Source organism: Sminthopsis crassicaudata, chromosome 2, assembly GCF_048593235.1.
Source record: "Sminthopsis crassicaudata isolate SCR6 chromosome 2, ASM4859323v1, whole genome shotgun sequence".
In the NCBI taxonomy this organism is placed as follows: Eukaryota; Metazoa; Chordata; class Mammalia; order Dasyuromorphia; family Dasyuridae; genus Sminthopsis; species Sminthopsis crassicaudata.
Genome location: NC_133618.1, coordinates 276,107,666 through 276,133,215, shown reverse-complemented (window position 1 = coordinate 276,133,215; position 25,550 = coordinate 276,107,666). Strand labels below are relative to the sequence as shown.

The following is a 25,550-nucleotide window of genomic DNA, read 5'->3' as shown; positions in this document are numbered from 1 at the left end:
TTAGAACCAAGATGCATTCCTGACATTGGCCAGGACTGATGAGCAAAGGCACAAAGATACTCGTGAACTCCAACCATACAAAAGATCAATTTCTGTCTTGGGGTCATCAAAAACAAGAAATGTACCAATAAATTCCCTGAGAAAACAATGTACAATGATTATAAGAACAACAATTAAAAATAAACATTTTGCAATTATAATTACTGAGTCCCACCCAAGAAAAAAGTCATAAAAATTTTTTGCACTTTGAATCCCTTATTTGCAGAAATGGGACATTATGAATATGAAAATATAGAAATTCTGTCAAATGCAGCCAATGTGTTAGCTAGCTGGGGTTTTTTAGCTAGATGAACTTTTTCCTACTCTTTTAACCCTTGCTAGAAGGAAAAGCTCACCCTGATAAGAAAGAATTATTTAGAAAATTAATATAATGAGATGTGGAAAAATTGGGACACTAATGCACTGTTGGTAGAGTTGTGAACTAATCCAAACACTCCAGAAAATGATTTAAAACTATGCCCAAAGAGCTATAAAACTACTAACTTTTTGTCCCAGAAGCACTAATACTAGGAAGTAGTAGTATATCCTAGCAATATATCCCAAAGAGATCAAAAAAGGAGGGGAAGAGGAGGGGAGACAAATCTATTGTACAAAAAAGATCTATAGCAGCTCTTTTTGTGGTAGCAAAGAATTGGACATTGAGGTGTCCATCAATTGGGGAATAGCTGAATAAGCTATGGTATATGATTATTATATTGTGCCATAAGAAATGATGCACAAGATGTTTTCAAAAAAAATCTAGGAATACCACTATGAATTTATGCAAAGTAAAGTGAGCAGAAACAAAAGAATACTGTACATTGTGTTGTAATATTGTAATCAACTGTGAAAGATTTAGCTACTCTGATCAAGACAATGATGGAGAAAATTTTTGAAGAATCCACAATATATAATACTATCCGCATCCAAATAGAGAACTGATAACCTCTCAGTGAAGATTGAAGCGTACTTTTTAAAAAAACATTATTTTTCTTGTTTTATTTTGCAACATAGCTAATACAAAAATACACTTTGCATGACTTCATATGTATAGTCGATACCATGTTGCTTACCTTCTCAACAGGTGGGGAAAGGACAAGAAATTGAGGAAGAATCTGGAATTCAATTTTTCTTAAATAAATGTTAAACAAATGTAACCTATATCTTTGCTTACCTTCTCAGGGATTAAGAGAGAGAATTTGGAGCTCAAAACCTTTTTTAAAAGTCCTTTAAAATGTTTTAACATATAATTGGGAGAGAAAATATGTTTTTCAAATGAACGTTAAAAATTTTTACATATGAGTAGGAAATATTTAATGAAATTAAATGTTTTTAAAGAAAACAAAAATTAGCAATAAAAAAAATGAATGAATAAATAATGCTGAAAAGCACCATAAATCACTAATATTGCCAGCTTCCCCCATCTGCCTTTGAATTTATATGGCAGACCTATCTATTAGAAGGTAAACAAATTGATTCCTAGTGATTCTTCTTTCCATTTATTAAGTGACTCATTTATTCCTGAGTTCTTTTGAGATAAAAAATACAAAGTAGTTTTCAGTGCTGCCATTTCTGTCATGATTGTTTATAGAGCTATATAGCAGTTGGCATGGTAAATAGAAGCCAGTGTTGGAAGCATGGAAGCATGAAGGTCTGGATTGAAGTCCTGCTTTTTACTTATGCTAACAGAAGTATCATTATTTTGTTTATCATCTAGATTTAAGAAAGCAATGGAGAAAATGTTAATGATGCAGATTAAGTTTTTTTTTTGTTTGTTTGTTGGTTTTTGTTTTTGTTTTTGTTTTTTGGAGGTAGCATTAAATGTCCAGAGTCACATAGCTTGAAAATATCTCAGTCTAGATTTGAAATCAGATTCTCCTGACTTGAGGTCAGTGTTCTCTCCCTGCCACCAGTCTTATGCTGCCCCTAGGTTATGTCTTGTAAATACTTTTTGCCTAAAGCCAGCTGTCAAACAATTATCAGCACATCCATCTCTATATCTATCTACTTCTTTTCTCTCCAACCTTCTGTCCCTCTTTCTGTTCTTTCTGCCTCTCTTTCTCTCTCACACACACATATGTAATAGATACATAAAGTATGTGACCATGAAAAAAAAAATCAATAAAAGGCAACAAGCTAAGATGAAAAATTAGAGTCCAGGTATTGTTCATCATCACTAGAAGACCTTACAACTTTGTAAGTTTCCTATGTGGATGAAATCACAGATCCAGATTTTCTTTTAAAAGACTCTAAATTCATAAAACACACGACTTAGGAGGGATCTCAGAAATCTTCCAATTCTTACCTGCACATGAATCCCCTATAAGCATATTCAACAAATTGGTGTCCCTTCTTCACTCATCTCCAGTGAGTGAAAATATACTACTTTCTCCAAACATCTATCCCACTCTTGAACTCTTCTAATATTACTCTTGAGGCTATAGCCTCTATTATTCCTATGAAATGTAGTTTACTAATGCATGTTTAAATTCTATTTAGTAAAGGCTGTGAAATGATCAACGGATGACAGACTTCTCAGCAATACAATGCTCCATGACGATTCAAAAAGACTCATGCTGGAAAAAGCTAGCCATATCCAGAAAAAGGACCATGGAGTCTGAATGCGAATTGAAGCACACCATTTTCACTTTTTTTAAAATTTGCTTTTTCTTTCTTGTGGTTTTTCCCTTTTGTTTCTATTTTTCTTTTACAATATGACTGATGTAAAAATATATTTAATGACTATAATTTAATATTTAATATGACTATATTAGATTGTTTGCCTCCTTGGGGAGAGGGGAGACAGGAAAGGAAGAAAAAATTTGAAACTCAAAATCTTATAAAAGTAAATGTTGAAAATTATGTTTACATGTAATAAAATGCTATTGAGGGATAAAATAAAAGGAAAGGAAAAAAATAAAGGCTGTGCCCTGTCATATTAAATGTAAAACAGTTTTGAATCTAAATAAGATTTTTTAAATCCTTTAATTTCTACATCCTGAAATCCCAAAAAAGAAATTATTTTCCTCAGAATAAAGCAACCCAATCATTTTTTAATCTGCTATCCAAATAGGAAAGTAGTAAATGACTTGTTACTTTTCTAAAAGATGGCATTAGAAAACATAAGAAACTCCTACTTACTTCTATTCCTATTAGTTTCAGGTCCTTAACATAATTTTTATAATGCTTCACTATTCCGGAAGACCTAGCTTTTCTGTCAAGAAGTTAATTCTAGTCTCTTCCTTTAAAATGCTTCCTAATTCCCCCATCACATGACATTGGAGGGATGTACTTGGACTGAGCTGGAAAAGCCACTTGACTGGCCTTCATCCAAGGGAATGAATTGAGAAACAGATTCTTTTTCTAGCTACATTTAAACACACCACCAAACAAGCCAGTGCTAGAATCATGTCCAGGCTACTTTTGATTGCTGTTCATTGTTAAGTCATTTTTCATTCAAATTCAACTTTCTGGGATCCCATTTGGGATTTTCTTGGCAGGAAATAGGATAGGATAGATCACAAATTTAGGGCTGGCAAGAATCGTAGCAACCACTCAATTCAATCCACTCATTTTACAGATAAGGAAACCAAGAAACAAGGTAACATGCCCAAGATTACAAAGGTATTAAATTACAGTCAGGATTTGAATGTAGGTTTCAAAGCAGAGTTCTTTCTTCGATACAATTCTGACGATCATACTCTCCTCAGATTCATAGATTATTTTATCTTGAGACAGAAAATACATACATGCTTTTCAGTTTCATGCACTGAATGAAATTATTTCAAAGCATCTAGAGGCTGGATAAAATGCTGTACATGAAACCAGAAAAACCTGAGTTCTATTCCTGTCCCATATACTTAGTAGCTTTGTAATCTGGGGCAAATCACCTTATCTGTCTCCACTTAGGTTCTGTCATTTGTAAAATGAGGATAATTGTAGCACCTACCTCACAGAATTGTTGTAATGTTCCAATAAGATAAGAATACATAAAGCACTTTATAAACCTTAAAGCATAATATAAATGACAGATATAGGTAATTTTGGCATGCATTCAAAACAAATAAGAAAATACAAATAAAGGAAAAACCAAGAATTTCCCTGGTTCTTACACATCAGTGTTTAATTACTTTGATCCCACTTTATCATTTTAGGCTCATAAGATCATAGATTTAAAGCTAGAAAGAACCTCAAAACAATATCCAGACTAACCCCCTCATCTGACAAATGAGAAAACTGAGGCCCAGATCACATTGTTACTAAGTTTTTATATCTTTGACAAAAACTTTTTTCCTGTGGTCTTGTAATGTAAAATTAAATGTAATGTAAAAAAAAAAAAAAAAAAAAAAAAAACAGTCAAAAGAGCAGCCATAGTATGATTTTAGGAGCCCTAGAAAGGTCTCTTGGGCCCAAGTAACATTTCTTGTGGTATAATGGGAAATGTGTGAGATTAGGAATCTGGAATCCAGATTCAAATCTCAGCTCTATACTTTCCATTTGTGTAACTGGAAAAATCATTCCAGTTTTCTATGTCTGGTTTCTTCCTCAGTAAAACAGGAGAAGGTGGGCTAGATGACCTCTAAAATCCCTGCTAGCTCTAAATCTATGATCTATGATTCTCTAATTGATGCCTGAAATTCCACAGGGAGCATCATTAATTCAGTTTTAATGTTTTGTTGCAATGAGTCATGTAGTATATATCTTTGGGAATACTTAAAACTGGCACAGTGGATGGAGCACTAGACTTGGAAGTGGGAAGACATCTCAGTGAGTTCAAATCTGTTTTCAAATACTTCCTAGCTGTGGGACCCTGGACAAATTACTTAACCTTGTTTGCCTCGTTTTCCTCTCTATGGAAATAAGCTAGAGAAGGAAATGGCCAATCACTCCAGCATCTTTGCCAAGAAAAACCCAAAATGGGATCACAAAAGGACTCAACAATAACACTTTTAAGATATTTAAATGTTAAGATGCATGAACTTCAAATCCTTCCCAGAAAGCATGTTTTGATAGGGCAAGTCAGTAGTAAACATGAGAGCTTTTGATACCCCAGCAAGTTGGGGGGGAAATAAAATTTGAAGAGTCTAGTGGAAATAATAGATAGCTAGGTGTCACAGTGGGTAGAACTGAGTTGGAGTCAGAACCAGGAGTATGCTGGTCAATAATTAACTAGGAATATTCTAAGAAAACTGTATGCATACTTTTCAGTTTAATCTGCACTATTTAATACTTTAAATCTAGACAATAAACAAAACAATAAATCAAGCTCCTGATTGGTAGAATTTGCCAACTATGGAGCTATAAATATTCCCACTAATTTCACAGTTGGCACTCCCAAACAGGATTTGAACTCATAAAGATAAGTCTTCCTGGCTCAGATACTAACTTGCCATGTTACCTTGGGGGAAATTACTTAATCTTGTCTGCCTCATCTGTAAAATGAACTGGAGAAGGAAATGGGAAACCACTCTAGTATCTTTGCTGGAAAACTACAAATGGAATCATGAAGAGCTGGACAAGACTGTTATTACAAAAAAAAAAAAGGTTCCAAGAGGCTGAGAGAAGGACAGAAAACATTCCCAGACTAGTTCTGAAAGACAGAAGATGAGATGTTATGAACAGCCAATAGACCCATCTGACTGCAACACAGTATGTGAGGAAAAGTAATGGGGTTATAGGTGTAGGCATATATACATTGGACTCAAATTGGCTTTATACATTTCCATTGACTTCAATTTTTAAGTTCAACAGTCTTTGGAGAGGGAATGGCATATTGGTCCTTAGATACAAGACTCAAGACAGAAAAAAAAAATTAATAGCTGATTCTGTAATTCTTTTTGGCAGCTTTGTTTTTAACTTTCTTATCAAGTTATTAATATTTCATTGGAATAATAGCTGATTTTTATAGAGCATTTTAAAGGTTTGCAACATGAAGCCTTATTATCTCATTTGAACCTCACAATAAACTCGTGAGGAAGGTACAAAAGGTATTATTATTCCCATACTATAGACGAGGAAGCTGACTCACTCATAGTTACACAACTAAGTGAGAGAGTTGAGAGTTGAACTTAGGCTTTCCCGATGCCAAGTCCAGCAGACCAAGTTTCCTTTTACATTAATGTTCAAAAAATTAACAATAGTTTGATATTATATTCAAAGATTTTAGAATGCTGAAAATAGAAATGGATGAAACACCATAAAGTCTAGCGGTATGGGGCTGGCTTCTCCTTTACAGCCAATTCTTAATGTCAGGAGAACCACCAGGACTGAATCACTATTGTACTAGAAGGAAAACCAAAGTTTTAGAAGCCTTGGCTAAATGTTTTGCTTGCCTCTATAGTTTTCACAATTCTAACTTTGGTTTCAGTTAGATTTTTCATTTTTGTCTGGTTGAGGTTTGTTTGTTTCATTTGAATTTTCCAGGTTTGTTCTGGAATTGAGATTTCATTCATGAAGAGAACTTCTAATAAGGAAATTCCCTCCACCAAAGCAAATCTATGACTCTGCATTTAGTCTTAGAACCTTTTTTGAGGAGGAGGGTAAATGAAGGTTGACATTCAGGATCACATAGCCAGTGAGTATCAAAGAAGGCAAATGAACCCTTCTTCAAGGCTGGTTTTTCGCTAGCCCCAATACCACACACTTCCTCTCTAACCTTGGATTCAAGACAATTACTTTTCTTTTTGCTCCTGGTTTTCCATCATTTGAATTATTGTCCTCTTTCCACATAGGAACAGTTTTGTAATTTTCACTGAAAAGAGACAATATGGTGAAAATGAAAGACTGTGAGACTTGGAATCAGGAAGGAAGGAAATAAGCATTTATTAACACCTACTCTATGCCAGGCACTGTGCTGACATCTTTACAAATATTATCTTGCTGGATCCTCACAACACCCTTGTAAAGAAGGTGCTATTATTACACCTATTTTACAGTTGAAAAAAACAGGCAGTCAATAGTTATATCGCCAGCATCTGAGGTAAGATTTGAACACATCATCTTAACTCCAGGTCTAGCATTCTATCTACTGTACCACTTAATAATTGTTAATAATAATAGCTACTATTGATATAGAAATTACTATGTGTCAGGTTGTGTTAAGCACTTTGCAATTCTTATCTCATTTGATCTTTGCACCAACCCTGGGAAAGATGAGGAGACTGAGATAGACAGAGGCTAATATTTTTGATTAGAGTCACACAGCTTGTAAAGTGTCTAATGACAGATTTTAACTCAGATCTTTCTGCTTCTAGGCCCAGCATTCTACCCACTATACCAAATAGCTGACCCCCAAAATGAACAATAATAAACTATAGTCATTCTCTATTACCTCCTGAATGAAATATAAATTTTATCTTTTGGCTTGTAAAGTCCTTCATTACAGAGCCCCTTCATACCATTCCAGTTCTTCGTGTACTTGACTATCCTCCACATACTCTATGATCCAAAAATATTGGCTTTCATGCTGTTCCATGGACATAACATTCCATCTTTTAATTCTGTGCATGAGAACTGTTTCCCATTGCCTAGAAAGCTCTCTTTCCTTACCTCCACCTGTTAGATCTTCTGACTTCTTTCAAAATTTAGCTCAAGAGAACTGTACAGATCCCTTCCCAGCCCTGTATAGATCTTCCATATACTGTACATAGTTGTTTGCAATTTGACATTCTCACTAAACTGCACATTCCTTGAGGGCAGGAATTATATATTTAGGGTTTTTTAAATTATTTTTTCTTGTTTTCCACTTAACAAACATTTGCTATTGACACTTTAAAATTGGATAAATAACACTTGTAGATGCAGAACTTACCTGACTAAATTGTCACAAGGTTGAAATGAGACAACAGATATAAAGTGCCTTGGAAATGTTAAAAGTCCTAGAGAAATGTCAACTATTGTTATTATTTACAGAATGCTTTGACTAGAAAATGGAGATTCTTGCAAAGTAAAGGATTCATATCTGATACTGCTTATAAAAGAAAGCTCACTCCAATGTCTGCTGAGACATGTCATTATCAAGCTAATTAGCACCAGCTAATTAGCTGGCTGATAACCATCAGGAAATTAGATTATGTTCATGTTGATCATTATATTAATGGTTTGCTTAATGGATGATATCCTCATTAGGGGATGTTAGCATATCTAATCAAACTTTGTTGAAATTGCCAAAGCTTTGATATTTGTCCTAAGTATGTACCAGCTCATCAGAGTTTAGCCATAATACAGGGGGAGCCCAGATTCCCTGGACGTTTACAACTGCAAGGGTAAGACGGCACCAACTAAGGCCTTCAAATTCTGTTAGATCCAAAAGGTGCTGTTTTCAATGTGAACTAGTGAAAAATCAAAGTTTCATCAACTCCACCAGCATTTATTATTCTGCCTGTTTTATGCCATTTATTATGCTAACAATGAAAATACAGAAATTAAATTGGAAACTGTGCTTAACTTGCAGCCACAGGGACTCAATTTGAGTCATATCTCTGACACTTTTTAGCTTATGTGAAGCTGAACAATTGACTTGACCCCTCTGTACTTCAGTTTTCTCATCTATAAAATGGTTGGTCTGAATGGCCTCTGAGGTCCTGTTGCTCAAGATCTATGAATCTTTAAAACACAGTCCCTGCCTCCAAAGAGCTTATGTATGATCCTACCATAGAAGAAATGAAGATAATAGGAACATGAAAGAAGAGGTCACTTTCATTGATGTGGGATCACAGAGGGTTTCCTGGAGGAGGTAGCACCATTTGTTGGACCTAGATTAGGAAGAGATTTAAACAGGTGGAGAAGAAGGAGTTTGTTCCAGGTATGGGTATCATTTACACAAATACAGAGGTGAAAAATTATAGAACAAGATGCCAAAATTCTGAGTCTAATTTGATTAAAACATAGAGTTTACTAAGGAGAAGAAGTTTGGGAGGGAAACCCACATAGGTTATTTGAAGCCAAATCAGAGATAGATAACCTTAAACTCCAGCTAAAGAAGTTTGCATTTTATCTTTGTTATCAAATCTTGTCATTTTCTAACTTCACTGTGTTACTCACACAACCTCATACTCAGTGACTCCACTACTAGGCATGTATTTCCAAAGACATTTAAAGACAAAAGAGGTTCCATATGTACAAAAATGTTTATACAAAATTTCTTGTAGTAATAAAGAAATAGAAGGAAGCTGAGTATCTATCAATTAGGAAATGGATAACAACTTGTATGGCATGGAGGCAATGTTATATTATGTTGCAATGAGGAATGTAAAATGTAAAAAATGCAGAACATCTTGAGAAAACTTGTATGAACTGATGCAAAATGAGATGAGCAAACAATTTATATTTATGACCACAATAATGTAAAGGAAAGCAACAATGAAAAATTTTAGAACTCTGATCAATGCAATGACTTAAGAGGATTCAATATGATGCATATCTTCACTCACTCAATAGTGAGGTGATGGAAAACAAGTAGAGAATATGGCTTCCATTTTCAAACACAGCCAATGTGTTGGTTTGTTTTGTTTAACTAACTAAAAATTCCACTTTCTTCCTTAATCCCTCTTTAATTTTCTATTTATCTTGTATAAAACTTGAATGTTTACTTGCATGTTATCTCCCCCATTCCATTGTAAGCTTCTTGAGAACAGGAACTGTTCAAGACTCTTTTTGTATCATCAGTATTCAGCACAACATATGATACCTAGTATGCACTTAATATTAATTGATTTGCTGAGTGAAACGAGCAGAACCAGAAGATCATTATACACTTCAACAATGATACTGTACGAGGATGTATGCTGATGGAAGTGGATTTCTTCAACATAGAGAAGATCTAATCCAATTCCAATTGATTAATGATGGACAGAACCAGCTACATCCAGAAAAGGAACACTGGGAAATGAATGTAAACTGTAATTTTTACCTTCTGAATCCAATTCTTCCTGTGCAACAAAAAATTCGGTTCTACACACATATATTGTATCTAAATTATACTGTAATATATTTAACATATATAAGACTGCTTGCCATCTGGGGGAGGGGGTTGGGGGAGGAAGGGAAAAAATCTGAATAGAAGTAAGTGCAAGGGATAATGTTGTAAAAAATTACCCATGCATATGTACTGTCAAAAAATGTTATAATTATAAAATAAAATTAAAAATTAAAAAAAAAATCAACACAAAAAAAAATATTAATTGATTGATTTGATGGTACTTCTTTGAAAGGTAATGTTCTATGATGTTGGGGTGGGAGAAGAACTGTTAGGAAGTGATGCTAAAGTAAAGATGCAAAGAAGAGAGAGAAAGAGAGAGGAGGGAAGAGGAAGAAGGAAAGAAGGAAGGAAGGAAGGAAGGAAGGAAGGAAGGAAGGAAGGAAGGAAGGAAGGAAGGAAGGAAGGAAGGAAGGAAGGAAGGAAGGAAGGAAGGAAGGAAGGAAGGAAGGAAGGAAGGAAGGAAGGTTGTAAAAGTTTTATATTACAATAGAAATATTGGGCATAAGGTAGTTAGGGGACAGAATTAAGCTAAGACCAATGAGAATGAAAAAGGAAGGGATGGTACCTAAAGAGGGGCTGTGCTGGAAGAATGAATTTAAAAAACACTGATCAGCCTGGAGAGACTTACAAGAACTGATGCTGAATGAAATGAGCAGGACCAGGAGGTCATTGTATATTTCAGCAACAATATTATATGATGACCAATTCTGATGGACATGGCCATCTTCAACAATGAGATGAACCAAATCAGTTCCAATAGAGCAGTAATGAACTGAACCAGCTACACCCAGCGAAAGAACTCTGGGAGATGACTATGAACCACTACATAGAATTCCCAATCCCTCTATTTTTGTCCGCCTGCATTTTTTATTTCCTTCACAGGCTAATTGTACACTATTTCAAAGTCCTATTTTTTTTATACAGCAAAATAACTGTTTGGACATGTATACATGTATTGTATTTAACTTATACTTTAACATTTTTAATATGTATTGGTCAACCTGCCATCTGGGGGAGGGGGGAAGAGGAAGGAGGGGAAAAGTCAGAACAAAAGGTTTTGCAATTGTCAAAACTGAAAAATTACCTATACATATACTTGTAAATAAAAAGCTACGATAAAAAAAGAAAGAACTTGTAAGAACTTGTAAATGTTATAAATAAATAAATAAATAGATAGATAGATAGATAGATAGATAGATAGATAAATTAATTAAATACCTGATCAATTTTTTGGTCAGAAATGCTCATCCAAATGTAAATGGCAGGATGATTGGGAGACAAAATCAGAGGAACCAGGAAGAGAAATTGGAAATCAGAGACAACATAAGTTTATTTTGGACTTGATGAGTTTTGAATAATCATACTTCAAAGAGATATATGATTGAAAAAACTTACTGGGCATTTGGCAAGAGTAAAAGATGCATCTCTTGATAGGGAAGTAATGACCTAAAATAGTGGAGTGAGACATACATTTTCAAGCATGGTTAATGTGTTGATAAGTTTTGTTTACCTATCCTTATTTGTTATGATGGAAAACATACATAGGGTTGTTATGCAAGTAGGGATATGTAGTGATAGTGATACCAAAAAAGGAAGAAAATAAAGAACAGTCAGAATTGGGAGTAGAGGGAGGAAGGGGATAGGGAGTAGAGGGAGGGAGGGGATAATTTAGAAAAATGAATACAAGGGATAATGTTATTTAAAAAATTTACTCATGCATATATACTGTCAAAAAATTTATAATTATAAAATAAAATAAAATAAAAATAAAAATAAAATTTAAAAAAGAACAGTCAGAATTAAAAAATCAATGAATCATTTTTTAAAAGAAATATGTAGAGCACAGATTTAAGAAGCTCAGAAGATAACATAGACAGGTACGGCAGTATGAAAACTGTCATGTTAAATTTGAAATATACTTTTTTTTTAAATTATCTGAACATTATAGAGACTGAGTTTCATATATAGTGTTCTTTTCCTGTTTTTCTTTGTATGGTAAATGTTCATGTTTACTATGTTCATCAGGTTCACAATAATCATATAATATGGGTCAATTGTCCTAGAGGGACTACTTCTTGGTCCACATCCCTAGTCCCTGCCTGGTACTAGTCAATCATATTGAAATTTGGGACAAAGCTGCTTGTATACATATGGTGACCCACTGCTGAAAGGACTTGATGTTTTGAAATAATGCAACAGATCTTGCTTGGTTGATCCAGTGGTCATCAGTCCCACCCTCAGAACCATGTGGTAACAGATAGCTCAAGGTAAGAATAGATAATTTCTAGCTCGCACTATCTTACCTATGCTTCTCCAGATGGCATGATGTGACTCCAGTGAAGGGATAAAGACACCATCCTGGTATCATGGTGTTCCAGCCCATATGGCAGCTAGTGGCAGGGAACTTAGCCAAACAAGTTTGGCTGAGAGCCTTTAAGGGCTTGTGTCTTTTTGTGATTATTCACAGGGTAACTATTGACCTGTAAGTTCTCAGGATCTTTCATTCTCTAGCAAGGTGGTAGCAACAGCATCCAATGGAGTTATTGATCATTGTTTGGGCTAGAGAAAAACTTGACAACTACTCCAATGCCCTTAGGAAAAAATGACCACTGACAGGAGAATGGTTTAGTTTGTTTTACCAGAAGAGTTGATCAAATTGTGCCCAACCAAGGTAAAATATAAAGTGACTAATTAGCAGCCTTTTAAACTGTTTTATGTCCTGATGACACTTACTTTGGTAAACTCTCATAACAGTTGTTATGGTATTGAATTTTATTTAAATCATTCTGTTAATGTACACTGTGATTCTTTCTTTCTATGCTTAACATTTGTCTACCTTTCCCATACATGATTTATCTTTGTTCCCTTTTTACTTCCCTTTCCTATCCCTTTACTGCATTTATGAGCCACAACTTTTACTATAATTAAGATCCTAAGGGTGGGAGATTTCTCATCAAGCCAATAAGTCTAAGAATGGGAAGCCCAATCCCCCTGAGTGAAAGGGCTTTTCTAGCACTAAATCTGGCAGAACAAAAAACAGAATGGTATGTTATAGGACTACAGTTCCTATAATCTTACTATACTATATATCTCTCTACTAGAATAAAAAAGGGGAAAATTGTTAAACAAGGAATGATTATTAAACAATTCAAGCATCCTGTTGTGATCCTTGCAATGTCAAGACAACAAGATCCCCACATTGAGCAGTTTGGAAAGATATGGACAGAGTAGCACAGGATGGGAAGCCTTGGATAATTTGTGATTTAGAGTTAATACCTGCATTGGTAAGGGCAGAAATCCATTGGAGGATTGAAGCACAATAATTTTAAGGGTCAGACAGTGCATCCATGTAGAAAGAGTATATAGTACATTGATGAAAACAGACCTAACTGGAAAGAAAAGTGTTTGTTGGTGGGTGGGGGGCCGAGACAAAACAAGCAAGTAGATATGATGTGACCATAATGTGAAGAACTTTGAATGTCAAACTAAAGATTTTAGACTCTTTTCTATAATAACAACAATAAAAGTTTACATAGTGCTTTGAATTGAACAATTCATTCCATATATTATCTCATTTGATCTGGTTGGCAATGGGGAACCAATATAGATTCCTGAGGAGGGCTGAAACAAGATGAAAATGATATTTTAGAAAAAATTACCATCACAGCAGCATATAGGAAGAATGAGAAATTCAAGGAATATAGAGTTAGAATATTATAGTAGTTCAGGTGTGAGTGAGGTCATAGGAGCCTAAATAATGGTGGTAACAGTAAAAATGTGGAGGAAGAAATAAATGAATTATGTTTTAAAGGAAGAATCATTAGGCCCTGATGCCAAGTTGGTTCACAGAGTAGCTCTCCTTGAACATCAGTATTCTCACTGGCAAAATAATAGATTAAACTAAATGTCCTCTGAAGTCCCTACCAGTCCTGGATCTATAAGACAAGAGAAGGAAGAGTCTTGGCAATTACCAATAGGCCACATAAATGGTTTTACTGAACAGGGAGGAGGAATTTTGATTACTCAATATGTTCTAAAGGTCCCACGTCAGGTAAGAGATGAAAAAAGTGCCAGGTCATGAAAACCAAGAATATGTTGTAATTCAGGAATTCATCAGGCTGCTCCCTGTCGGCCATTTACCTTTGTGACTAATAGTATCATTGCTTTATTAGTGACTAATGGTATCATTGCTTTGTATGTTTAGCACTAGATCCCTCAACAACTAACAAGTAAACTTTTTTTAAATGGAGCAATCACATAGTTCTCTTTTATAAGAGAATATTGTAGATCTCTGCCCCAGAACAGTTTAAATATTGAACATTTGTTTAAATATTAAGCTTGAAGGTGACTATTCCAGTAGGAGAACAAGATTAAGTCAATAGCCAAAGACCAGGAAGCCTGAATATACTGGCTAGTGATGTTGGAGTGGGGGTGGAGCCAGATTTGGAGATCTCTGGTTCTCCACTCTTTTTTATATTATGAGTCTTTGCAAGCACTGGTTTTTCAAGGGACAATAAAGTCATAAAACACATATACATATATATATATATATATATATGTATGTATATATATATATATATATACACACACAAATATACATATACATGTATGCATATATATATATGTGTGTATATTATATAAGAGCAACAAGATCCCCACATTGAGCAGTTTGGAAAGATATGGACAGAGTAGCACAGGATGGGAAGCCTTGGATAATTTGTGATTTAGAGTTAATACCTGCATTGGTAAGGGCAGAAATCCATTGGAGGATTGAAGCACAATAATTTTAAGGGTCAGACAGTGCATCCATGTTAGAAAGAGTATATAGTTCATTGATGAAAACAGACCTAACTGGAAAGAAAAGTGTTTGTTGGGGGGTGGGGGGTGAGACAAAACAAGCAAGTAGATATGATGTGACCATAATGTGAAGAACCTTGAATTTTAAAGGAGACAATAAATTCTCACAGAAGACAAATTTTCTTCATATATTTTAACCAAAAAAATGCAGAAGCAAATATGAAAATCTAGCTGAATTCTCTTAAGGCAGAAATGTAATGTTCTTCTCTAAAGCATAATGCTCTCTGGGAGCAGGTTTCTTAGGGGGCTTCTGGGAGCAGCCTTTGTTTCAGTTCAGTGTAATAATCACCTCAAATGCAGCCAAAAGTTAAAAGTCCAAATCCTTTATTGTCTCCTTCAAAATCCTCTCTTCTTCACTTGGGGCTTGGCTAGTTTTCTGGAGGCCTTCTGGATCTTGGTTTCAGTGTTCTCCATGGTACAGCCTGCCACCACTTCTCGGTCTTCCTTCCTTCTGCCCGACTGCCATCTCTGGCTTGTGAATTTCCCTGAGTCTATCCTGGTTGAGGCTTCTAGCTTATATATGCTCTCTTAAAGATGTGAATCTTGTGGAACTGTAGTAAGTACTAAGTACATCTAGAGAACTGTTAAGCACCCTGCTAAACAACCATTGTCTCTACAACCATTGTCTCTATCAATTCCACTGACTTAGCACCTTGTAAGAATTCTAACACAGACATTAAAAAGATTTGTAAAAACATAAAATAATAACACTTCTTAATAAATTATTTTTCTTTTAGAAACTATAATATTTTCATAACAATGTATTATTTACATTAGCATATAGGGTTTTAATGTTATTTTAAATTAACAAATAAATATTTTTAAATTTTATAAGCTTTAATTTCTGATGTGGTAAATATCAATAGCTATAAATTAAATTATAAGCTGTTTGGTGTCCTCGATAACTTTTAAGAGTGTAAAAAAGTGCTGAGACTAAAACTTGAGAAATGTTGGCTTAGTAGGAGAACCTGACTACAAATTGGTTCATGTATAGATTTCAGGAGTCAAAACTTTAGTGGCTTAAATATAATGAGAAAAGTTTTCCTTTTCAGAACTATATATCAAAGCACTGTGTTTGGATGCAGATGAAACAAGGACAGAGGCCACAGTCCCTACCCTTAAGGAATATACAAATTGATGGAGAAAAGAGCAAGTTAACTATGACAGAAGGGACAGCAAATTAAGTACCAAGGAGAGATTCCTGCAAAATGTTCTAAGAAATTTTGACCATTGAAACATTATTGTCATGTACCAGTGTTTCCTGAGGACTACCAGTGTTAAGGAACTGAGCAAAGTGCTGGCCATGAAGGAACACAGAGAGCTTCTATATTTCCACCTCCAACCTCTGGAAAACCAAATTTTCTCCCATTCTAAATTGGGTGAAAAGCATAATCTTTTGGGGTGAACATATTTGCTCTCCTTTATGTCCTGTTCCTCTTCCAGAACGGAGGACAAACAACAACAATATAAGTTTAAACTGGAACTCTAGAGGTCATTCAGTCCTCCATGCTCCTCATCTTACAGTTGAGAAACTGAGGCCATGAGAGGCTGATTTGCCTAAAGTCACACAGGTAGTAATAGTGGAACCAGACCTAACTTCTCCACCCAGACTCCAAATCCAGTACACTTTCCACTACTGTATTTCATTTCCTTCTAATTCAGTGAACCTAGTTCAAATCCCCTTCTCTCCTACTTCATGGTGTGATCTTAAGAAATTCACACAATTTATCTGAGCCTCAGTTTACTGATCTTACAAATGAAGGGAGTGATCTTGAAGGTCCCTCCAAGCATTAAATGTCATTCACTTAAAACATAAATATTTATTCTTTTGGAGTCAATCAAGTTAATTGCATAAAGGCTCTCCCTAGTAGAAAAGTATTACATAAAACTTAATTAAAATTCAGTATAGAGTTCAATATTTATCCCTGGAGACAAATAGAGCTATTCTGTTGCAAGTTGCTTGGAAACCAAAAACAGGGCATAGAAAACTATCTCTAGAGGCTTCAGCACATAGCTGTCCTATGAAACATGCATTAGACTTTTTCTGCTTAACCCTGAAGAACAGAATGACTTTTATCTAGGTTCAAGATAAGTAAAAACTCTTTTTAGCAATTAAAGCTGTCCCAAAGTGGCTTGACAGTGATGTACTGGCTAGAGTGTCAAGCCTAGACTCAGGAATACTCTTCTTCCTGAGTTCAAATATAGTCTCAGATTTGAGACTAGCTCTGTGACCTTGTATAAGTCATTTTACCCTTTCTGCCCTCCATTTCCTCATCTGTAAAATGAGCTGGAGAAGAAAATGACAAAGCACTACAGTGTCTGCTAAGAAAACTCAGATGGCTCATGAAGAGTCAGACATAACTAAATAACAAACAAAAAGGAACAAAAGCTCCTTACTGATGAGTCTTCCAGATTCCAGATCTAGCAATCTATCTACTGCATCACCTACATGGAAACTACTGTAATACTTCTTGATTGATCTGAAATAAGTGAAAACAGCTTATTTGAGAAGCATCTCCAGATCCCACATATCTTGAGCAATGATTTCTTCATTTCCTCTCCTCTTTTGCAAACTAAACCACTGCAGAAAGAGCTAACTGCTCTCTTTTGTTTTTCTTCTTCCCAAACACTTTCACTCCACATCAGCCAACATTCCTTAGATTATATAAGCTTTAAAGGGCAAGGAACTTAAAAGGAAAAAACAAAGGATAACAAAGAGCACACTGGTTTCATTCCATTCCAACCTGGCCCCATTTCTGTTGCTGAGTTTATGGGAGGAAAGAGAATGAGGTTAATGAAGAGTTCACTGAAAAAAAGGAAATGGAATGACAAATGCCATGGCCACCAAAACTCGATGTCATTTGCCTAGCTACAGGTCTTAGAAGCTACTTCCTATGCTATAACTCACAGGATTATCTAGATTAAAAATACAAGATAGGGGCAGCTAGGTGGCCCAGTGGATAGAGCACCAGCCTTGAATTCAGGAGGACCCCAGTTAAAATCTGGTCTCAGACACTTAACACTTCCTAGCTGTGTGACCCTGGGCAAGTCACTTAATCCCAGCCTAGTATGGAATGTGAGTTTTTTCTATCAACATTTCTATTTTCTGAGATTCTCTAGATCATCCCACGTGTGACCCAGTTTAGCTACAGCCCTCTAGTTTTAAACTATAGTTTAGTTGTGATTTAAACTATAACTTAGTTATGACAGAAACTAACTATAGAAAGACTAAGAGATTGATCTTGTGGTTTCCTCTGCAAAGCAGGACATCACCTTCACTTATATTGTGAGAAAAATAGCCTAGGGCACTGGGAAGTTAAATGACTTTCCCGAAGACTTATCAATATATGACAAAGAGAATATCTGAATGGAGGTCTTCTGAATTCAAGACAAAGTTAGATGCACTATACTACATTCTGCCTCTCTCCCCTATCTCCCCCCCCCAATCAAAAAAAAAAATATATATATATATAAAATTCAAGCAGTCAGCTCCTAAACCACTAGTCTTCTCAGCTTTGTTTTATCTTTGAACAGTGAAAAGCAACCATTCCCTTTCAAAATACAAATGATTCCAGCTGGTTCTTTTCTCCATTTAGAGCTATATAGGGTGGAAAAAAAAAAAAAAAAGGAAAGAAGTAAATATTGCTCAATATGATCAACTACTAGATCTAAAAGTTTGTGCTCAATTGGTGGGAACAGTTATATTTTAAATCCACATGAGAACATCTGTTAGACTGCTGCGGAGTACTAACTGTGATTCTGAGAAAAATCATTGAACCTCTCAATGTTCTGGACCCTTTATAACTCAAGGCTTTATTTTTAGGCAGTTTTAAAATTGTTTTAACATGTAATATATATAAGACTTCAAGTTTCAAAAGAGTTGCTGAATTGTATTGAGAAAGGGAGTTCCCTTACCAGAAGATAACGCCACTGTAATTAAATTTAAGGTTTGGGGTTTTTTTTTGGGGGGGGGGTTCTTTTTTTTTTTTTTTAAGCTGTAAAACTCTGTACTAGTAGTGCAATGTATAGAGTTGCCCCAGCCTGGAGTCAGGAAGACTCATCTTCCAGAGTTCAAATATGACCTCAGACATTTACTAACTTGGGCAAATCACCCACAGTTAATTCTGACTGTCTCAAAACAATCACCACCAAAGGGGGTCATAAAGAGTCAGATATGACTGAAATGAGTGAAAATCAACTACAAAACATTTGTACATACCTCTCTGGATCTTCCTCATAAATCCACTATGGATAAAATGCTCATTTTACACATAAAGAAAAAGGGGGCAAATAGGTCGAATGATTTGTCCTTGGTCATGCAGCAAGTTCGAAAAATTCAAAGACGTTTCTTTTCCACTCCAATTACAGCTAAGATCACCTTCCGCATATCCAGGGAAGACCAATTAAATTAAATTAGGTAACCAATGCGGAGGGCCAACAGCAAGAATTCAACAAGTTGTCAATTCTATCTTTCTAGTATCTAGCTAGACTCCTTGAACTTTTTAAAATGATAGCTAACATTTACATAGTATTTTCAAGTTTACACGATGTTTTAAGGATATTATCTAATTTATTTTGCAAAAAATGTAGAGAAATAAATCCTATTATCAGCCCCGTTTTACAGATGGAGAAAACTGAGACTGGGGGAAGCTAAGTACTTGCTCAGTCACAAGACTGGGAAGTATTTCAGGCATTCAAATCTTCCTACCTCCAAATCCAAAGCTGTCTCCACTACAGCCAGCTGCATCTATGCCCACCCGTACCCTTCCCCACCCCCAACATGCACTCACACACGACGCTCAGAGGTTGGCGTTTTTCTCAGCTGCTACCTACACACTCCTGAGTCTGCACTTCTACCCTCTTGGAATCCAGGAACTCTTGACTTCTATATTACAGTATTCAGACCTCTATATTATCATGGAGCACTGTTACGCTTCCTAAAGTTTGTGTAATTAATATTACAGAGCCTGAGGAAAACAGTCCCGGCCCTCTGCCTGTTTAAAACTTAGGAAAGCCGGCAGAGAAAGGCTGTCAACACAGAGACGAAAGAAACGCAGACATGCTTCGGCCCAAATCCCTATTCTCAGCTGTCTACCCAGGTCCGAAGCTCCCCCAAAGGAGGTTAAAGATAAGAGAGCAGCAATAGCTAAGCACTCTAGAGGTAGGAAAGCAAGTTTAACCGGTGCCTAAATGAAGCACCTGCTTGCCCCCAAGCTCCGGCTCAGCCGCACTGGTGGCCCTTCAGTGGGGGCGTATTAATTACACAGTTCGAATCCCCTGGGCTTTGACTCCAGTGAGAAGAGGGCGGAGTTGGGATGACGGCAAGCCCACAGGGATGAGATCGGTCTTCCAGGACAGTGTAGAATCCCCCTGCCAAATTACCCTCCCAGTTAGCAGTCGCCGACCCAGTGCATCTTACCCAAGAGAGAGTGTAGCAGGTAGTAAAGCCAGTAGGGGCGTTTGCAGAGCAACAGGGTGTCGCCTCCCCAGGGCCCGGGCAGCACAGAACTCCGCCCGACCTTCTGCCAAAACCCGACGTCAATCCCTACTGTGCCCTGCCCTTCCAAGTCCAGCCCAGCCTCAGGAGCCTGGGGACGGTGGCTGGGAGGAAAGGTCCTCGCTCTGAGGCACGCCACCTCACCTGGAAGTTCCTACCGACGCTGGATCGAGGCACTTAAACGCCCCGGGACGCTAATTGGTCATCGGGTGACCCGAAAGACAAATACCTTCTTAACTGAGGGTCCGAGTGAGCCAAGGTCTCAGTCTGCAGTTGTGTGACACACTCCCCACCCCCAAGATCGCAGCCTCCTGGAAACACACTGACCCTCTTCTTCCCTAGGAGTAGAGCTTAAGTTGCTGAGAAATCTCTTCCTGCTTACGAAGGCTATGGTATTGAGTAATAACAAGTTTGAGAATATGAAACTAAAACTCAGTAAAGGTGGAAAGGGAGTGAAAAGTATTATTCAGGGGTTTTAGCTCTTTTTTGTTTGCAGACAAAGCTATTGATCCAATCCCGTGACTCACCCGGTGCCTCTTTTTGTAAACCTAGCGGTTAGCACAGTGCCTGACACTTAGTAGTGGCTTAATAAATGTGATTGACTTAATGCAATAGATTGATTTAGAGATTCTCTAATAGGCTTGTGTTGTTTTTGTTTGGCAAGGGATTTTTTTTTTATCATGATTGTTACACGTAAACAGGGCAGGAAAGTTTATGGACAGAAATCAATTATGTTTCTGCTTATTCCCTGATTCTTCATTTTACTGTCGGCAAACAAGCCCAGATCTTTTATTCATCCTCTACTAAAATAAATAAATTAATTATTTTTTTTAATTATGTAAATCCTACACTATTCCCCCAGCTATCATGGCACAGTTCTTTCTCCTTTTATAGGCAAAATTCTAGAAAATGCTTTCCTCTTTTTGCTTCTACTTTTAATCTGACTTTCATCCTCATCATTGCACTGAAACTTCTCTCTCCATGGGTACTAATAATGTCTCTATTGCTCTCTAAATCCACTGGGTTTTTCTCCACAATCAGTCTTGTTGACCTCTCTAAGGCATTGCCATTGTGGGATAGACATCCTTTCTGAATCCTCTCTCTAAGTTTTATGATAACAATTTTCTTGCTGTCAGTCAGCAGCCCCTTCTGTTTCCTGTGAGGGTTCATCATCCATGTCCCACCTTTTATGTGTGGTTGTTATGTACGGCTCAGTCCTAGACCCCCTTCTCTCCTTCTTCCTCTCCCTCCTCCTTTCTTTCTCCCTTCATTTCCTCCTTCCTTCTGCTTCCCCATTACCCTTTCTCTCTGTGTCTTTCTCTGTCTCTATCTCTACTTCTGTATCTCTCCTGTTTCTATCTCTCTTTCTATATTTCCTTCTCTGTCTTTCCCTCTCTTCTGCTTGTCTCCCTCTCCTTCTCCTTCTCCCTATTCTTCTCTCTCCCCCCATCAGCTCTCCTGGGTTATTTGTAGGCTATAGGAAAGTTATCTATACATAGAGAAATGAAAAATAATTAATAGGAAGGAATGGAGGCAATCTATTGGAGAAGAGAGATGGGGACAGAAAATACCAATAGAGTAAATTGTTTGGGGAGAATAGTATAAGACAAGAATAAATAAAAAAAGATAATAGTAGGGGATGACATCAAGAAGTTGTGAGAAAGGAGAAGGGGCAAAAAACAGATATCTAACTATGAATGGTCTTCAACTGAAAGTATAAAGGGAGGGAAATACAATGAAAAAAGCTTGTGGAGAGAAAAGATGGTTTAGAGTAGCAATTGTGAAAATTGGAAAAGAAAATCTATTAGAGGAGTAAAAGGCACACTCTCTCTCCTGCCCCCCTACCTCCACCAGAGAACAGTGAGATAATATGTGAATTGAAATAATAAAAATTTGCATCCAACCCAGTCAGTACTGTTAAGCGACTTCCTCCAACTAAAAACCGAAGCATCTGAAATATGACTTTGGACCTGGATTGAAATCAGGCCTCAGACATTCACTAGTTGTGTAACTAAGGGAGACTAAGTGACTTGACAAGATAAATTGATGTTTGCCTCAGTTTCCTCAACTGTAAAATGAGAATAATAACAGCACTTATCTTGCAGAATTGCTGTGATGATAAATGAGCTGGTATCTGTAAAACATTTAACACAGAGCCTGGTACATAGTAGGCACTATATAAATTCTTAATTCCCTTTCCCCCTTGCCAATGAGTAGGTAACACTAGGGGAATGTTGAAAATAATCTAGCATCAGGGTGTGACAAAGTAAAATATTAGAAAGTAGAGCAGCAAGGGTTTGTTAACAAAAATTAATATTGGGAAGGGAGGAGAAGAGTACTATCCTTGTATTTAGAAAGTACTAAAGAGTAGGAAGATTTTCTAAAGATTTAGAAAAGTACTGAGCTAAATAATATTAGAAGCAAATCAAGGTGAGGATGAATAGGTTTAGGAAAAGAAAGGCACTGAGAAAGAATGAAAGGGGATCATAATCAGGTAAAACAAATTTCGGAATTAGGAGATAAATTTGCATGGCATAAATCTAAATGAGAGGTTGCAGAGTAGAAGTCAGAGAGAGGGAGAATCTGGAAATGGCAAGGGATGGTAAGCAGTACTTAAAGAGTGTAGCTCTAGGACCACTGAGTCCAAGAGTTAAAAGAGAACTTTCCATAGGAACGGATGCCAAGGAATGTAATGTCATGATGCCAAACCTCTGAGAGTGCCAGTCACTCCTCTGTTCTAGAAGCTTCAGGGATATCCCATTGCCTTTAGGATAAAGTGGATTCTTTCTGGCAATTAGCTCCCTATGCAATCAGCCTTCAGCCTATCTTTGCAAGCTGAGTACACATCTTTGCTTCTCATGTACTCCAAACGCTTCACTGAGGTCAAATTGGCCTATTTATTTTTCTCTAGACATGATATTTCCTTCTCTTATCTATGTTCCCCCCTTTCCCTCTCCTATTTTCTCCCCTTCCCCCCTACTCTGGGCTGTGCTCAGCCTCCTCATCTCCAACCTTTGGAACTCCTTGCAACTCCCTTGCTATATCCTTAAAAAGAAAAAAAGGAGGAAAAAAAGCCTTTCCAGATTCCCCCAATTCTAAATATCCTACCCCAAAATATTCTGTTATCTCCAGATAAGGACAAAGACATCATCTGTTCTCATGCAAGCAAGTCAGTGTTACAATATACCAAAAAATAGGTCAGGCTTTATCAAACCCAACCAAAAACCTCAAAATGGGAGAAAAAAAACACAACACCCAGGATGACTATTCAAAAATGGAAAGAAAAAAAAAAAAAAAAAACCCAGGATGATGATTATTCTTTGCTTTCCCTCTCCAAATGGGTCTTGTCTTTCTTGAACAGCAGTCCCACAGTGGGTAGAGTACTAGACCTGAAGGCAGGAAAACCTAACTTCAAATCCAGTCTCACACATTTAATAGCTAGATGACTGGGGACCGCTCACTTTACCTTTGTCTCAATTTTTTCATCTGTAAAACAGGAATAATACTTACCATAGTTATGAGGATCAAATGAAATATTTTTAAACATTTACCAAATCTTAAAGAGCTATATAAATGCTAGCAACAGCAGTAGTAATAACAGAGTAGCAGTACTCAAGGACTGAGTCACCCTGATAAGAGAAAGCATGGAGAGTAACTAGAATCAACCTTCTCAAACCTACAGTCTATCTACTTGTCTGTCAGGATTAATGAGTGAATGGGCAACGTCTGACTTTCCTTCTCCATCTTATATCTCTGTTCCTTGATAATCCTTAGCTCCTGCTTAATCTTATAGCATTTATACATGATCCAGAAACTAATCCTCTTCTTTGAAAAAGTCTCAAAGAACTTAGTGTTGTCTACAAACTACTCCTGTCACTGATAAGGACAGATCACTCCACTACAGGCTCTCATTTTGAAACTCCAAGCTGGTTCCTGGCTGCTCTACCACTGCTGCCAGCCTCAATCATCTCAGGACCTAGGGATGGTTTCATAGTTCTACAGAAAGGCTTCAAAGATCCACAGGCTTTCCTTCTGGTGATTAGTTATTTTTCAGCAGTGTCCAAATCTTCATCATCCCATTTGGGCTTTTGTTGGCAAAGATACTAGAGAGGTTTGTCATTTCCTTCTTTAACTCATTGTACAGATGAGGTAAACAGCTAAGTGACTTGCACAGGATAGCACAACTAGTAAGAGTCTGAGGCTGGATTTGAACTTGGAGTCTTCTTGACTCCAAGCCATGTGCTCTATCCACCAACTGCCCCCCACCCCAGGTAACAAAATCCAATCTGTGAGGTTCCTCTCAACTTTGGTTCTATTTTTGTGTCTGCTCTTACTTTTAAAGGTTATGTCTAAGATAAGGGCCATACCTGTCGATCATTCTCAAACCCACTATTAATAAGGATGCTTTCTCCTTTTCCTTTTATCTTCAATAGCAGAACAAAGATTTTATTCAAGTTTGGCAAGAAGGGCTAAAGATGTTGTTCAAAATTCTTATCCTTTATATATCTTTCTCTGGTTTTTAAAACCTTTCCCTGGCCCATTTCCATGCTTCTTACACATTACTCCTTCCAGTCTCTGCTATCCAGTATCCAATACCTCTCCTCTCCTACACTCCTTCTTACTCCAAAACACCAAGCTAACCCTGGCAATGCAAGTGTCAGTCATTATCAATGTGGACATCCCTGGAAAGTATACTGCAAAGGTAAGAGAACTTATGCACAGCATTCAAAACTTCATCACTGTGAAATTGTGCTGACCTTATTGTTGTGTGCCTGTGAAACCTGGACAGCATATCAACATCATGCCAGGAAACTGAACCACTTCCACTTGAATTGTCTTAGGAAGAGTCTGAAAATCACCTGGCAGAAGAGACCAGACACTGAGGTCCTTTCTCGAACTAAACTGCCAAACATTACAGCAGCAACACCACTCAACTGGGCTGGCCACATTGTTTGAATGCCAAATGTACGCTTGCCAAAAAAAATTATTTTATGGGTAACTCACAGGGCAAATGCTCACAAAGTAGTCGGAAAAAGTGATATAAGGACACTGTCAAGGTCCCTTTAGAACTGAATGTAACATGGAAAACACTGGCACAGAATCACCCAGCATGGTGTGCCCTCATTAGAGAAGATGCTGCGCTCTATAAGCAAAGTAGAATTGAATTAGCTCGGAAGA

The 25,550-nt window shown here is 36.8% G+C and overlaps 1 long non-coding RNA gene across 1 annotated transcript; it reads right to left on the bottom strand.

The window, feature by feature from the left end:
- LOC141556056 (uncharacterized) lies at nucleotides 1-20,248 on the bottom strand. The gene is made up of 3 exons (XR_012486413.1): nucleotides 19,666-20,248; nucleotides 19,095-19,253; nucleotides 1-136 (listed from the first exon to the last, which is right to left on the bottom strand). It is a non-coding gene; the product is annotated as an uncharacterized LOC141556056 (long non-coding RNA).
- Between the last annotated feature and the right edge of the window lie 5,302 nt (nucleotides 20,249-25,550).